This window comes from Hyperolius riggenbachi, chromosome 7 (genome assembly GCF_040937935.1).
Source record: "Hyperolius riggenbachi isolate aHypRig1 chromosome 7, aHypRig1.pri, whole genome shotgun sequence".
NCBI classification, from domain to species: domain Eukaryota; kingdom Metazoa; phylum Chordata; class Amphibia; order Anura; family Hyperoliidae; genus Hyperolius; species Hyperolius riggenbachi.
In genome coordinates this window covers 134,272,156-134,287,618 of record NC_090652.1, presented here as the reverse complement: position 1 = coordinate 134,287,618, position 15,463 = coordinate 134,272,156, and the positions used below count along the sequence as shown (strand labels likewise).

General features: G+C 49.2%; 1 long non-coding RNA gene across 1 annotated transcript in view; it reads left to right on the top strand.

Annotated features, from left to right (window-relative positions):
• Positions 1-210: 210 nt before the first annotated feature.
• The window catches only part of LOC137524602 (uncharacterized), a 59,781-nt gene continuing 44,528 nt past the window's right edge, over positions 211-15,463 (top strand). The window contains exon 1 of the long non-coding RNA XR_011022731.1: positions 211-321. This is a non-coding gene — a long non-coding RNA (uncharacterized lncRNA). The remainder of the gene's footprint in view (positions 322-15,463) is intronic.

Below are 15,463 nucleotides of genomic sequence, written 5' to 3'. Positions count from 1 at the left end.
CCTCTGCTTAACACTAACCCCACCCCTCTCCGCTGCCTAACACTAACCTCACCCTTCTCCTCAGCCTAAAACTAACCTCGCCCTTCTCTTCTGCCTAACACTAACCTCACCCCTCTCCTATTTCAGTTCAGAAGCTTTTGGTAGGTTTTTGGTGCACTTTGTTTTCCAAGTGTGATCTGACCTTCATACTTTCCCACAGATTATCCTGATCACCCTGGTGAGTGTTGCCCATCTTCCAATTGTGCCATCTCAGCTACCGCACTAGCCTGGTGAGTACTGCCCCTCTTCCCGCTGCGCCATCTCAGCTGCCGCACCAGTCTGGTGAGTGCTGCACATCTTCCTCTGCCTAACACACCCCTCTCCTCTGCCTAACACTAACCTGACCTCTCTCTCTCTCTTATGCCTAACACTAACCTCACCCCTCTCATCTACCTAACACTAACCTCACCCCTCTCTTCTGCCTAACTCTAACATCATCCTTCTCCTCTGCCTAACTACCTCTCTCTTGTGCCTAACAGTAACTTTACCCCTCTCCTCTGCCTAACACTAACCTCACCCTTCTACTCTACTTCATACTAACCTCACCCCTCTAACTCTGCCTTACACAAGTTTACCCCTCTCCTCTGCTGTACACTAACCTCACCTCTTTCCTCTGCCTAATACTAATCTAACCCCTCTCCTCTGCCTAACACAAACCTCACTCCTCTCTTCTGCCTAACACTAACCTCACCCCTCTCCTCTGCCTAACACTAACTTCACCCCTCTCCTCTGCCTAACACTAACTTCACCCCTCTCCTCTGCCTAACACTAACCTCACCCCTCTCCTCTGCCTAACACTAACCTCACTCCTCTCTTTTGCCGAACACTAACCTCACCCTCTCCTCTGCCTAACACTAACCTCACCTCTCTCCTTTGCCTAACACAAACCTCAATAGTCCTCACCCCTCTCCTCTGCCTAGCACTAACCTCACGCCTCTCCTCTGCCTATCGCCAATCTTACCCCTCTCCTCTGCCTAACACTAACCTCACCCCTCTTCTCTTCCTAACACTAATCTCACTCCTCTGCTCTACCTAACACTAGCCTCTTCCCTCTCCTCTGCCTAACACTAACCTCACCCCTCTCCTTTGCCTTACACCAATATCACCCCTCTCCTCTACCTAACCCTAACCTCACTGTCACAGGAGCCCTAGTGGTCAGACCGCAAATGGCCTTCTAATTGGTGCCAGCGCACGGATCGTGCGAACTCTGGCCGCAGTCAATGCGCAGGAACCGTTGGGAATTAGCCGCAGACAAACCAGAAGGGAGCCTGTGAGCTACGGGTGATTACAACTTACACACGATTCCAGGGTATAACTGTCACCACCACGGGTAGGGGCCCGTGGACCCGACTGCCTGACTGATCCTGCGGATAAAAACGGTTAAAACACGCTGTATTCTGTCTAGCCAAAAACAACCAATAGTAGCGTCTCTTCAGAGACCCGGGATCAGTTCTGTGTGTGCTGAATAATAGGGTAGCTAGAACAATAACTGACGATAGCGTCGGTTTATTGAAAGCAATATAAATAATGAATATATACAGACAATTATTAAAATCAACAATTATTAAAACAGTAATAGCCAGTATGAAAAATAAAAGGGAGAAAAAATACTTAGTTCCTGGAAAGATGTCCTTTAGTGGGAAAACTTGTAAAGTTCTTGGTTTCAATCAAAGTTCAGAGTTCAGACCAGGTGGATGCCAGCATATCCTCAAGCTGGCACAGATGAGATCAAGATGATGTTTCAGGGTGGAGGACACTGAGTTTGGGTCCTATGCCATTCTTATGCCCCTGATTCAGTAGGAGGGAGTGAGGGCGGGAGCCACACACCCCCTTAGAAGATGAGATGAGCCCTCCCCTTGTCCTGGGGACCAGAAATCATATCTAACCATATATGGGCTCTATCTCACAGAACGGTACAGGTCAGGGCAGATTTATTAACATTTTCAGGTCTGTCTCAATTTACCCAGCGCCCTGATACCAGACATGAGGGGTGGGACCCCTGTGGTATCATCAGGGCACTTTCAAACTGCCTAACTGGCAGTCTTTACCTCAGAATGTTCTGAAACTTCCTCAGAACCAGCACCCGGGACTCATGTTACACTTCCCCCACGTTTGGCGAAGCTGCCATCTCAGGAACCCCAGAAGTATGACAGATCTGGGAAGTTATGGATTATGCTATGAGACTCAGGTTATTCAGGATGTGTGCTAGCTGCTAGCATCTGGCTTCCCTTTGATCCTTACCAGGGAGCAAGGTGTCAAGACCTCCCAGGGATTCGTAGCCTGCCTGGCTGAACCTAGGCCTCCTTATCACCCTTTGGTTAATTAACATCTACATGAGATCAGCTAGGTGTCACCTGGTTCCCAGAACAGAAAGGGGAATTAATGCCTCCATGTTATTTTGCCTTCCACAGGGAATATGTCCAAGCTAATTAACACCTCCCCCAGGCTTTTACTCAGCTAAGACAAATCCCCCAGCTGTTCCTAGGCAGAGGGATACTACACATCAAATCTTGGTTTAACGATTTGTGTCACTAACCGACCGCAATTGCGTTTTGGCCGACTGAGCGTCGCCCGGCGTCACACCTCCCCCTACTGACGCTGTGTAGGGAGGTGTCACCAAGACATCCTCCGTAGCAGCCATTGGCGCTGTTGGGTCTAGTTCCCCCTGACACCGGGATAGCCCATCTGCATTTTTTGGTGTCGGCTGCCTGCTTTGTGTTGGATCGTAAAGTCGTACTGTTGCAATGACAGGCTCCACCGTAGGAGCTTGCCATTGGTCCCAGCAGTACGGTTTAGCGAACTGAGGGGGTTATGGTCGGTAATGATCGTGAAAGAGCGGCCGTACAGGTATGATTGTAGTTTCTGTAGGGCCTACACGATCGCTAGGCACTCCTTTTCAGTTGTGGAGTAGGCTACCTCTCGGGGCAGGAGCTTCCGGCTCAGGTAGAGGATAGGGTGTTCATCTCCCTTTCCATCCACCTGGCTGAGGACTGCGCCGAGACCGTAGTCAGAGGCATCGGTTTGCACAACAAACCGACGACTGAAATCCGGGGCTTGAAGCACAGGGGCACTCGCGAGTACCTGCTTCAATGCTTGGAAGGCGTTCTCGCAAGCGGGGGTCCAGCTAACAACCTTGGGGTGTTTCTTGCTAGTGGCATCGGTCAGGGGCTTCGCCAGGGTACTATAGGCTGGAACAAATTTCCTATAGTAGCCGGCGGTCCCCAGGAATGCCTGGACCTGCTTTTTCGTGATAGGCCGAGGCCATGCCAGGATGGCGTCAACCTTTCCCGTGTCAGGTTTCAGGGTGTTACCCCCCACCCGGTGACCTAAGTACTGCACCTCGGTCATACCAATCTGACACTTACTCGGCTTAACTGTCAGATTGGCTGCGGCCAGCCTCTCTAGTACCTGGGACAGGTGTTTGAGGTGTTCCTCCCAGGTGGGGCTGAACACCGCAATGTCATCCAAGTACACTACAGCGAACCCTTGCAGTCCCTCCAGCAGGTCGTTTACGGCCCGCTGAAACGTGGCAGGAGCGTTCTTCATCCCAAAGGGCATCATCGTGAACTCGAAGAGGCCAAAAGGGGTGATAAAGTCCGACTTCTGCCTCGCGTCAGGTGCAAGTGGTATCTGCCAGTACCCCCGGCTCAGATCCATGATTGATAGGTACCTGGCGGACGCCAGCGTATCCAACAACTCATCGATGCGAGGCATGGGGTAGGCGTCTGTAGTGGTGATGGCATTCAACTTCCTGTAGTTCACGCAGAACCGACTTGTCTGGTCCTTCTTGGGGACCAGGACAACAGGGGCTGCCCAGGCACTACAGGACTTTTGAACCACCCCTAGCTCCAGCATCTCCCTCACCTCTTTCTGCATGTCCGCTTGCACCTCTGGGGAGACGCGGTAAGCGGATTGCCTGATGGGGGGATGGGTGCCCGTATCTACCCTATGCACTGCCAGACTGGTCCGCCCCGGGGCACAGGAGAAGGTGTGCTGGTACGGACCCAGCACCTCCTGCAACTGCTCTTGCTGGGACGAGGAGAGTTGTGGGTTGACGCTTAGGTCGCTGTCCACATCTCGTATGTCAGCCAGCATGTCTAACAGGGGGTCTGCCTCTCCCTGCTCTAACCGACTGCACACTGGCAGCACATACTTGGTCCTGTCATGGTGGGCCTTCAGCATGTTGACATGAAAGCTTTTCTGTTTCCTGCCTCCCATGTTCACCAGATATGTCAGAGGGTTTAACCGTTGCACTATAGTGTAGGGTCCCTCCCAGGCCGCTTGCAGCTTGTTCTGCCTCACTGGAAGAAGGGCATACACTTTGTCACCTACTTCAAATGACCTCTCTCCAGCAGTGCGGTCATACCAGAGTTTTTGTTTGGCCTGAGCCTGGGCCATGTTTTCCGTTACCATTTTTGTGAGGGACTCCATCTTGTCCCTGAACTTGACAACATAATCAACTACAGAGACATCTGTGGGGTCCCCCTTGCCCTCCCACGTCTCCCGCATCAATTGTAGGGGTCCTTGGACATTCCTACCATACAGGAGCTCGAACGGGGAGAACCCGGTAGATTCCTGCGGCACCTCCCTGTATGCAAACAACAGATGAGGCAGGTATCGTCCCCACCTTGCGACTCAACAAACGTGGTCAGCATTTGCTTCAGCGACCCGTTGAACCTTTCACACAGTCCATTGGTCTGCGGGTGGTAGGGACTGGAGACAATGTGCGTCATCTGTATCTTTTTGCACAGGGCCTCCATGACTCCGGACATAAACTGGGTTCCCTGATCAGAGAGCATCTCCGCAGGGAACCCGACTCGGGAGAAAATGTTAAGTAGCGCGTCGGCTACCTTGTCCGCCCTCAGGGAAGAAAGTGCCATGGCCTCAGGATAGGGGGTGGCGTAATCCACCACCGTCAGGATGTACCTTTTGCCACTGCTGCTGGGAGTGGGCAACGGTCCAATTATGTCGACTGCCACTCTGTGAAAGGGCTCACCTATGATTGGCAGTGGACACAAGGGAGCTTTGGAGGGATTCCCAGCCCTTTTTACCTTTTGGCAAATGGTACATGTGCGGCAGTAGTTCGTCACATCTATCCACATTCGAGGCCAGTAGAAATGTCCCCGGATACGATCAAGTGTCCTGTGGATCCCCAAGTGACTGGCCAGGGGAATGTCATGTGCAGACTTCAGCACATGCCCCCGGAAGGCACTAGGTACCACAAGCAACTTGGTACCCATCCTCATTTCACCTTCGGTGGGGTGTACAGGCTCACTATACAACTTCCCACCTTCCCAGTATACCTTGAACGTAGCCTCGTCTGCGAGGGGCTCAGAAGCCTGTTTTCTGAGGGCCTCGAGGCTAGGGTCAGTCTGGAGTGCTTGCACAAATGCAGCACTCACAACTCAGCCAGCTGGCCCGTGGCATATGAGGTTAGTGGCTGAAGGGTACCATCCCTGTGGTCAGAGGAGGGGGAGGAGGCCGGAACCTCCTCCACCTGTTCTGAGCTCAGGTTCTGAGCAGTACGGCTGCGTGTTACCGCTAGCACGGGTATACCTTCAGAATGGCACATATTGGCATTACCTACATCATTGTTACAAGCATTAATAACAGTAACAGGAACATTTTCATCACAGACAGTTTGTACATCAAACACAGGTACCCTTGAACTGGGCACGTTCAACCCACCTCCCCCCTGTTCTTGCCCCTGGGTGCAAAGTACCTGGGTGTGGGCAGAGAGTCCGTCTCCGTCCTGGCATTCCACAGGGCTTGGTGCAGATTCATAGTACGACACCAGCGTGCCCAAGTCGGTCCCCAGCAAAACAGGGCCCGGCAGTTGGTCCAGGATCCCAACAACCTTCTCTTGAACTCCCACCCCCCAGTCTATGGACACCCGAGCTTGGGGAATGTGAGAAAGAGTGCCCCCCACTCCAGTGAGGGTGAGGTACTTGTCAGGAATGATGGCCTCTGCGGGGACAAGGTGTGCACGCACCAGAGTGACATCTGCTCCGGTGTCACGGAAACCAGTGACAAGCTGGTCATTCACGGTAACCAGCTGGTGATTGCTTGTGATGGGGGAGTTCCCTGCCCCCTTGGCAAACATCATGTTGGATGCGGCTCCTGGTTGGGGTACACTGGCGGGGGATGTCTGCCGCGGGCGAGGTGCAGGTGGTCCAGGTGTTGGGGTGGTCTGCCTCCGCTCCGGACAGGTGAACTTCATGTGTCCCGTCTTGTGGCAGTAGTGACAGGTGAACTCTCCAGGGGCTGCAGGCCATGGTGCAGCAGCTGTGCTGGGTGGCCTCTGTGGCTGACGACTCACAGGGGCAGGAGAGTCTGCCTGGGCATTGGGCTGACCTCCTCTCCAGCTGGATGGGACAGTTCTGCGGGCATCAGACACCCGGGTAGTTGCAAAAGTTTCAGCAAGATCTGCAGCGACAGTTGCTGACGCCGGCTTGCGCTCTAGCACAGACTATCGTACATCAGCAGGGCAAATGTTCAGAAATTGTTCCAGGACTATCAAGTCCTCCAGGACATCATAAGACCCTTTGGTGAGGCCTAGAGTCCACTGGCGGAGTGTGGTGAGCAAGCTGCTAACCACATCTCGGTACGAATCAGAAGACTTTTTCTGCCAGGCCCTGAACTTTTTGCGATAGGCTTCTGGCGTCAGCTGGTATTTGGTAATGATAGCGTCTTTTATAGCGGCATAATCATTATCTTTCTCCGCAGGCAATTCTGCGAAATCATCAAGCACTTTGTAGCGCAGCAAAGGTGTCAGATGTCTGGCCCACTGGTCTTGGGACAGACGATACTGACGGCATGCTTTTTCAAAAGACCGCAGAAACAAGTCAATGTCAGTGTCTTTTTCAATATTAGCAAATTTAAATTTTGCACTTACGGGTGGTGCAGCTCCTTCAGCAGGGAGGCTGGGCGGTGAATCCCGGCTGGCCTGATGCACTTTTGCCATGTTTAGCTCATGCTGTCGTTGGCGCTCCCGTTCTCGCTCAGCGGCATCCCTCTCCGCGTGGCGTTCTGCAGCAGCAGCCTTGCGTTCTGCAGATTGGCGCTCCCGTTCCTCTCGTGCTTCCATGTACTGCATGTACTTTTCCAGGTCAGTCTCCATCAGCTTTCGTAATGCCTGCTGCATTACCGGGTCAGCACCCATGGACAGTCCAGTACTGGCCAGTTCCGGGCGAGTACTTTCAGAACCCCTGAGATTGGGGACCACACTGACAGTCTCCTGCATAGCCGTTAGTGCAGGGCCCTCAGGATGCACAACCTCTGTACGGTCAGGGCTCTCAGTCTCTGGTTCCCCTCGATTGTCAGATGGGCTGGTATCCACTTCAGCGGACATTCCCGGCTCCCGCAGTTGCTGGGTATCCCATCTGGACAAGTCTGCTATCAGGTCCTGGTGTTTCTTGCGGCCGACATCAATGCCTCTCGCTTGGCAAAGAGTTTGCAGGTCGGCCAGGCACATTTGCTGGTAGTTCCCGGACATTTCCATGCCAAATAAAATAAAACTTTTGGGGAGGGGTACTGGCTACACAGTCTCTCTGTATATATAAAAAATATATTGCCTTCCAGCTACACCAACGAATTAGTTCGTTTCTCGATAGCGCTAGCGCTATCTTAGATACTTTTCAGCACAACACAGGTCCCAACCGCTGCCAAACACTGTCACAGGAGCCCTAGTGGTCAGACCGCAAATGGCCTTCTAAACTGTGCCAGCGCACGGATCGTGCGAACTCTGGTCACAGTCAATGCGCAGGAACCGTTGGGAATTAGCCGCAGACAAACCAGAAGGGAGCCTGTGAGATACGGGTGATTACAACTTACACACGATTCCAGGGTATAACTGCCACCACCACGGGTAGGGGCCCGTGGACCCGACTGCCTGACTGATCCTGCGAATAAAAATGGTTAAAACACGCTGTATTCTGTCTAGCCAAAAACAACCAATAGTAGCGTCTCTTCAGAGACCCGGGATCAGTTCTGTGTGTGCTGAATAATAGGGTAGCTAGAAGAACAACTGACAATAGCGTCGGTTTATTGAAAGCAATATAAATAATGAATATATACAGACAATTATTAAAATAAACAATTATTAAAACAGTAATAGCCAGTATGAAAAATAAAAGAAGGGAGAAAAAATACTTAGTTCCTGGAAAGATGTCCTTTAGTGGGAAAACTTGTAAAGTTCTTGGTTTCAATCAAAGTTCAGAGTTCAGACCAGGTGGATGCCAGCATATCCTCAAGCTGGCACAGTTGAGATCAAGATGATGTTTCAGGGTGGAGGACACTAAGTTTGGGTCCTCTGCCATTCTTATGCCCCTGATTCAGTAGGAGGGAGTGAGGGCGGGAGCCACACACCCCCTTAGAAGATGAGATGAGCCCTCCCCTTGTCCTGGGGACCAGAAATCATATCTAACCATATATGGGCTCTATCTCACAGAAAGGTACAGGTCAGGGCAGATTTATTAACATTTTCATGTCTGTCACGATTTACCCAGCGCCCTGATACCAGACATGAGGGGTGGGACCCCTGTGGTATCATCAGGGCACTTTCAAACTGCCTAACTGGCAGTCTTTACCTCAGAATGTTCTGAAACTTCCTCAGAACCAGCACCGGGACTCATGCTACACTTCCCCCACGTTTGGCGAAGCTGCCATCTCAGGAACTCCAGAAGTATGACAGATCTGGGAAGTTATGGATTATGCTATGAGACTCAGGTTATTCAGGATGTGTGCTAGCTGCTAGCAGCTGGCTTCCCTTTGATCCTTACCAGGGAGCAAGGTGTCAAGACCTCCCGGGGATTCGTAGCCTGCCTGGCTGAACCTAGGCCTCCTTATCACCCTTTGGTTAATTAACATCTACATGAGATCAGCTAGGTGTCACCTGGTTCCCAGAACAGAAAGGGGAATTAATGCCTCCATGTTATTTTGCCTTCCAAGGGGAATCTGTCCAAGCTAATTAACACCTCCCCCCAGGCTTTTACTCAGCTAATTTGTAACAAACGAATCTCCACCATGGACTCAACCCTTCTTAGGATAAATCTCCAATGATTTTTATTGCTTTTCTGTGCGGATACAGCATACAAAATAGCACAACGTTTCGGGCAATGCGCCCTTTCTCAAGTGCTTACAGACTCTGGACAACAGTTGCACATATATAGACAATTAAACAATTAACATCACGCCCCCATTGGGGGCGGGTACTAGAGATGGGCCGAACGGTTCGCCTGCGAACGGTTCCAGGCGAACTTTGGGGGTTCGCGTTCGCCTGCATCAGGCGAACTTTTGCGGAAGTTCGATTCGCCCCATAATGCTGTATTGAGCAAAATTTTTACCCTCTATTTCACTGTCAGCAGACATGTTATTGTCAAACACACTGCTTTCAGTGCTAGAGAACCCACTCTCCCTTCAAGCTAGGTCCTTTATACCATTTGACTCAGTTGTCTGCTTACACTAATTAGTTATGGGACAGCTGCTACACACTCTGCTAGGGAGATTTTAATTGGCCTCCTCCCACCTCCCTCCTCCCTTTCTACCCTTCTACCTATTCCCTCCTACCGGAGGGAGGAGGGTCTCTTCTGCCAGGGAATTATACTATTTTAAAAACCAGTATACATCATACCATAGCTGGTACATCATACCATAGCTGGGAATACATACATGAGTATACATCATACCATAGCTGGGGATACATACATGAGTATACATCATACCATAGCTGGGAATCGAACCCAGATCTCACTGTGTGGTGGGCACGTCACCCCAAGCACTGTACCACTACCGAAGTAAGTGAAGCTAGCCTAAAATTTAACATTTATGCTCAATGCAATAGAACCATTAGGTTGCTTAAAGGAGAACTGTAGTGAGAGGTATATGGAGGCTGCCATATTGATTTCCTTTTAAGCTATACCAGTTGCCTGGCAGCCCTGCTGATCTATTTGGCTGCAGTAATAATAATAATCCAAACATTTGTATAGTGCTTTTCTCCTGTCGGACTCAAAGCGCTCAAGAGCTGCAAGCCACAGGGACGCGCTCAAGAGGCCACCCTGCAGTGTTAGGGAGTCTTGCCTTGAACTGCTTACTGAATAGGTACTTGACCTAGCCAGGATTCAAACCCTGATCTACCATGTCAAAGGCAGAGCCCTTAACCAGTACACTAATTCAGCCACTGTAGTGTGAATCACACCAGAAACAAGCATGCAGCTAATCTTGTCAGATCTTACAAAAATGTCAAACACCAGATCTGCTGCATGCTTGTTCAGGGTCTAGGGCTAAAAGTATTGGAGGCAGAGGATCTGCAGGATAGCCAGGTAACTGGTATTGCTTAAAAGGAAATCAATATGGTAGCCTCCATATACCTTTCACTACAGTTCTCCTTTAAAGGGAACCTTAACTGAGAATGATATGGATGTTTCCTGTAAACAATACCAGTTGCCTGGCAGTCCAGCTGATCTTTGTGACTGCAATAGTGGCTGAATCACACCCTGAAACAAGCATGCAGCTAATCCAGTCTGACTTCAGTCAGAGCACCTGATCTGCATGCTTGTTCAGGGGATGTGGCTAAAAGTATTAGAGACACAGGATCAGCAGGCGATTCAGGCAACTGGTATTATTTTAAAAGGAAAAATCCATATCATTCTCCGTTTAGGTTCCCTTTAAGGATTTGTAGCATAAAAGCCAACTCACATTGGCTGGGATTTGAACCTGGGTCTCACTGTATGGTGGACAAGCACACTAACCACTATACCAACTGAAGCTGGCCTGAAATTGCTGGCCTAAAATTTACTATTTATGCTCAATACAAGAGAAAAAGTAGACAAGACAAATAACACAAAAGAGAAGGCCATGTCTGGCTAAATATCTGTAAGCAGTGGCTGCATGGTGTAATGGATAAGGGTGCTGCCTCTGACAAAGGAGACCAGAGTTCAAATCTCAGCTCTGTCTGTTCAGTAAGCCAGCACCTATTCAGTAGGAGACCTTAGGCAAGTCTTCCTAACACTGCTACTGCCTATAGAGCATGTCCTAGTGGCTGCAGCTCTGGTCCTTTGAGTCCGCCAGGAGAAAAGTGTGATATAAATGTTATTTGTCTTGTCTACTTTTTCTCTTGTATTGAGCATAGTGTTGGGCGAACAGTGGTCGCCACTGTTCGGGTTCTGCAGAACATCACCCTGTTCGGGTGATGTTCGAGTTCGGCCGAACACCTGATGGTGTTCGGCCAAACTGTTCGGCCATATGGCCGAACTAAGAGCGCATGGCCGAACGTTACCCGAACGTTCGGCTAGCGCTGTGATTGGCCGAACGGGTCACGTGTAGTGTTGGGCGAACATCTAGATGTTCGGGTTCGGGCCGAACATAGCCGCGATGTTCGGGTGTTCGAGCCGAACTCCGAACATAATGGAAGTCAATGGGGACCCGAACTTTCGTGCTTTGTAAAGCCTCCTTATATGCTACATACCCCAAATTTACAGGGTATATGCACCTTGGGAGTGGGTACAAGAGGAAAAAAAATTTAGCAAAAAGAGCTTATAGTTTTTGAGAAAATCGATTTTAAAGTTTCAAAGGGAAAACTGTCTTTTAAATGCTGAAAATGTCTGTTTTCTTTGCACAGGTAACATGCTTTTTGTCGGCATGCAGTCATAAATGTAATACATATAAGAGGTTCCAGGAAAAGGGACTGGTAACGCTAACCCAGCAGCAGCACACGTGATGGAACAGGAGGAGGGTGGCGCAGGAGGAGAAGGCCACGCTTTGAGACACAACAACCCAGGCCTTGCATGAGGACAAGAAGCGTGCGGATAGCAATTTGCGTTTTGTCGCCATGCAGTCATAAATGTAATACAGATGAGAGGTTCAATAAACAGGGACCGGAAACGCTAACCCATCACAGATGTTCATTGTTCATGTTACTTGGTTGGGGTCCGGGAGTGTTGCGTAGTCGTTTCCAATCCAGGATTGATTCATTTTAATTTGAGTCAGACGGTCTGCATTTTCTGTGGAGAGGCGGATACGCCGATCTGTGACAATGCCTCCGGCAGCACTGAAACAGCGTTCCGACATAACGCTGGCTGCCGGGCAAGCCAGCACCTCTATTGCGTACATTGCCAGTTTGTGCCAGGTGTCTAGCTTCGATACCCAATAGTTGAAGGGTGCAGATGGATTGTTCAACACAGCTATGCCATCTGACATGTAGTCCTTGACCATCTTCTCCAGGCGATCGGTGTTGGAGGTGGATCTGCACGCTTGCTGTTCTGTGTGCTGCTGCATGGGTGTCAGAAAATTTTCCCACTCCAAGGACACTGCCGATACCATTCCCTTTTGGGCACTAGCTGCGGCTTGTGTTGTTTGCTGCCCTCCTGGTCGTCCTGGGTTTGCGGAAGTCAGTCTGTCGGCGAACAACTGGCTAGAGGAGGGGGAGGATGTCAATCTCCTCTTTAAAGTCTCCACAAGGGCCTGCTGGTATTCTTCCATTTTGACCTGTCAGACTCTTTCTTCAAGCAGTTTTGGAACATTGTGTTTGTACCGTGGATCCAGAAGGGTATAAACCCAGTAATTGGTGTTGTCCAGAATGCGCACAATGCGTGGGTCGCGTTCAATGCAGTCCTAGGCCGAAGAGGTCATAGCCTAGGGTCACAAAAACCTGTTTATTTGGGCTATTTCAATGGTAGTGATGGTGACGTACATAAATCTCGGCCATGGCCGTTAACAACGTCTGAATTTCACGAAATGTCTCATGCAGGTAGAAGACATATTGTTAGACTTGGATTCCAAAGATGGGGTCCCTACATCTCTGCAAACCAGAGTTACAGGGGTCCAAAATTGGTAAAATCCCCCATAGGCTTTCATTGGGCCTCCTATTTACAGTTCCAAAATCTCACATCTTTTCAAAGGGCAATTGATCAGCAGTGGCAAATTTTCTAGCATTGTAGGGACCCTTAGGGGGAACATGACTGGTGAGTTTCGGGCCCCTAGGCCGAAGAGGTCATAGCCTAGGGTTACAAAAACCTGTTTATTTGGGTTATTTCAATGGTAGTGATGGTGACGTACATAAATCTCAGCCATGGCCGTTAGCAACGTCTGAATTTCACGAAATGTCTCATGCAGGTAGAAGACATATTGTTAGACTTGGATTCCAAAGATGGGGTCCCTACATCTCTGCAAACCAGAGTTACAGGGGTCCAAAATTGGTAAAATCCCCCATAGACTTTCATTGCCTCCCTATTTCACTTTCCAAAATCTCACATCTTTTCAAAGGGCAATGGCTCAGCAGTACCAAATTTTCTAGCATTGTAGGGACCCTGCGCCACCCTCCTCCTGTTCCATCACGTGTGCTGCTGCTGGGTTAGCGTTACCGGTCCCTTTTCCTGGAACCTCTTATATGTATTACATTTATGACTGCATGCCGACAAAAAGCATGTTACCTGTGCAAAGAAAACAGACATTTCCCGCATTTAAAAGACAGTTTTCCCTTTGAAACTTTAAAATCGATTTTCTCAAAAACTATAAGCTCTTTTTGCTAATTTTTTTTCCTCTTGTACCCACTCCCAAGGTGCACATACCCTGCAAATTTGGGGTATGTAGCATGTAAGGAAGCTTTACAAAGCACGAAAGTTCGGGTCCCCATTGACTTCCATTATGTTCGGAGTTCGGGTCGAACACCCGAACATCGCGGCGATGTTCGGCGAACGTTTGCGAACCCGAACATCTAGGTGTTCGCCCAACACTAATTGAGCATAAATAGTAAATTTCAGGCCAGCAATTTCAGGCCAGCAATTTCAGACCAGCTTCAGTTGGTATAGTGGTTAGTGTGCTTGTCCACCATACAGTGAGACCCAGGTTCAAATCCCAGCCAATGTGAGTTGGCTTTTATGCTACAAATCCTTAAAGGGAACCTAAACGGAGAAGGATATGGATTTTTCCTTTTAAAATAATACCAGTTGCCTGAATCGCCTGCTGATCCTGTGTCTCTAATACTTTTAGCCACATCCCCTGAACAAGCATGCAGATCAGGTGCTCTGACTGAAGTCAGACTGGATTAGCTGCATGCTTGTTTCAGGGTGTGATTCAGCCACTATTGCAGTCACAAAGATCAGCTGGACTGCCAGGCAACTGGTATTGTTTACAGGAAACATCCATATCATTCTCAGTTAAGGTTCCCTTTAAGGGAGAACTGTAGTGAAAGGTATATGGAGGCTACCATATTGATTTCCTTTTAAGCAATACCAGTTACCTGGCTATCCTGCAGATCCTCTGCCTCCAATACTTTTAGCCCTAGACCCTGAACAAGCATGCAGCAGATCTGGTGTTTGACATTTTTGTAAGATCTGACAAGATTAGCTGCATGCTTGTTTCTGGTGTGATTCACACTACAGTTGCTGGATAGTGTGCTGGTTAAGGGCTCTGCCTTTGACATGGGAGACCAGGGTTTGAATCCTGGCTAGGTCAAGTACCTATTCAGTAAGGAGTTCAAGGCAAGACTCCCTAACACTGCAGGGTGGCCTCTTGAGCGTGTCTCTGTGGCTTGCAGCTCTTGAGCGCTTTGAGTCCGACAGGAGAAAAGCACTATACAAATGTTTGGATTATTATTATTACTGCAGCCAAATAGATCAGCAGGGCTGCCAGGCAACTGGTATAGCTTAAAAGGAAATCAATATGGCAGCCTCCATATACCTCTCACTACAGTTCTCCTTTAAGCAACCTAATGGTTCTATTGCATTGAGCATAAATGTTAAATTTTAGGCTAACTTCACTTACTTCTGTAGTGGTACAGTGCTTAGGGTGACGTGCTCACCACACAGTGAGATCTGGGTTTGATTCCCAGCTATGGTATGATGTATACTCATGTATGTATCCCCAGCTATGGTATGATGTATACTCATGTATGTATTCCCAGCTATGGTATGATGTACCAGCTATGGTATGATGTATACTGGTTTTTAAAATAGTATAATTCCCTGGCAGAAGAGACCCTCCTCCCTCTGGTAGGAGGGAGGAGGGAATAGGTAGAAGGGTAGAAGGGAGGAGGCCAATTAAAATTTCCCTAGCAGAGTGTGTATCAGCTGTCCCATAACTAATTAGTGTAGGTAGGCAAATGGTATAAAGGACCTTGCTTGGAGGAGGGAGGGAGGGTCCACCAGCAGTGATGTGTATTTCACTCAATTAGGTGGGGCTTCAGGTATTAGAGCTTTTGAAACATGTTTTCTATCATTTTTCCAGTTGATAGAATTTTTTAAAACTTTGAAAGTTCGCCTCCCCAATGAAGTCTATTGCGGTTCGCGAACTTTTTCGCGAACCGAACCTTTCGCGGAAGTTCGCGAACAGGGTTCGCGAACCTAAAATCGGAGGTTCGGGTACCTCCTTAACACTCCTGATTAACCCTTATCAGGGTAGAGAGCAGCAAAGAAAATTACAGATAACA